The sequence below is a fragment of the Morone saxatilis genome, unplaced genomic scaffold, assembly GCF_004916995.1.
Source record: "Morone saxatilis isolate NCDOM2014 unplaced genomic scaffold, NCSU_SB_2.0 Contig18, whole genome shotgun sequence".
NCBI classification, from domain to species: Eukaryota; Metazoa; Chordata; class Actinopteri; family Moronidae; genus Morone; species Morone saxatilis.
The window spans coordinates 8744726-8746058 of NW_023339740.1; the positions used below are offsets into that span (position 1 = coordinate 8744726).

At 44.4% G+C, this 1333-nt stretch overlaps 1 protein-coding gene across 1 annotated transcript in view; it reads left to right on the forward strand.

Moving 5' to 3' along the window:
• Positions 1-1333, forward strand: part of ptpra (protein tyrosine phosphatase receptor type A) — a 25400-nt gene that overhangs the window by 1210 nt on the left and 22857 nt on the right. The gene's annotated exons all lie outside the window — the stretch shown is intronic.

Here is a 1333-nt window from a genome sequence, read left to right on the forward strand (position 1 = left end):
TTTTTTTTTTTTTTTTTGTAATGATTAATATTCTCCTCTCTTTCTGAATGTTGGGTGTAACCGAGCATACCATTTCAATCTTGTGGCCGTTGGAGTCATTTATGCATTACTTTGCTTTTTGACTTTGACTGCGAGTGCTGATTTTAGCTCATCAGAACATGGATCATTCCTTTAACGGCCTGTTTGTCATGGGAAATGGTGACGGTTATATAAAGAGTGTGAGCCCTGCTTCATCAACGTCATATACAAGCAACTAGTTTGAATACTTCAAAGCCCCATCCAGGGAGAGGCATCATCCAGGCTGAGAGGGCACAGCGCGGCCTGGCCCTGTCGTATCTGAAGAAGCTGTTGCTGTGTCTGCCCGGAGCTTGACTCACCACGTCTAGACCGATTCACCGGGCTGCAGCACATATCCACCATACCTCAGCCTCTGCTCCTTCCCAAAACACGCTTTCCACTTCACCGAGGCCATCACTTCACATTTGGCCCATCCAGATGCAAAAGTCAAGCTGCATCTCCTGCACCCTGCGTGACTCTTCTCTCAGTGTACCGGAAGGCTTACCTTGACCTCTGTTTGTCAGGCCTGGGCACGTCCGCCTCGTTCCCAAAGTGCTGTCAAACCAGCTCTGGTTGTCAAGCAGCCCCATCTCAGGAAAGTCAAACTGCATGGGGAAAAAGGCCGAGCTGTTATCATCATGCTCACTCTGTCTCCGTATCTTCTCCGACATATTTTAAGAAAAGGGAGTTATTTCTGTCTTGGGATCCTGAAAGGGTTTCAGCAGAGAGGCTTGAGTGATCCTCACACCACACTTTTCATGATTGGCCTAGTTTCTAAAAATAAGAATAAAGTATAGCTTGAAATCGCCGCGTTGGAACTTCTGCGTGAAGTTTCAATGGGTGGATCTCCCAAATTATCTCCATGTTGTGAAATTTCACACTTTCAGGCGCTGACACAATATTATGAGTTGGATCTTTGGGTGGGGCGGGAGATATATTTTTGTTTCCACCTGCAGGCCTACACATTTTACTGTGGAAGAGAACTGTAATTGTGCCTCTAACAGGATAAACACAACTACATTTAGAGGATTAGGAAGCATTATAAAGCCTGGTTTCAGCCACATGTAATATGTCATTCGGCTTAAATAACATTTATTTTGCAATACAGGAAATGAACCTGTGTGATGACTATTCATGAGTCAATTATCTTGCCTGACTGGGAAGAGTCATCCAGCGATGTTCTGTGCTCTGTAGATGCAGAGTAGTAATTACGTAATCCCTTCAAATAATTGAGTAAAACTTTGTTTAACATCCTCCTGATGTGGGATGATTGATG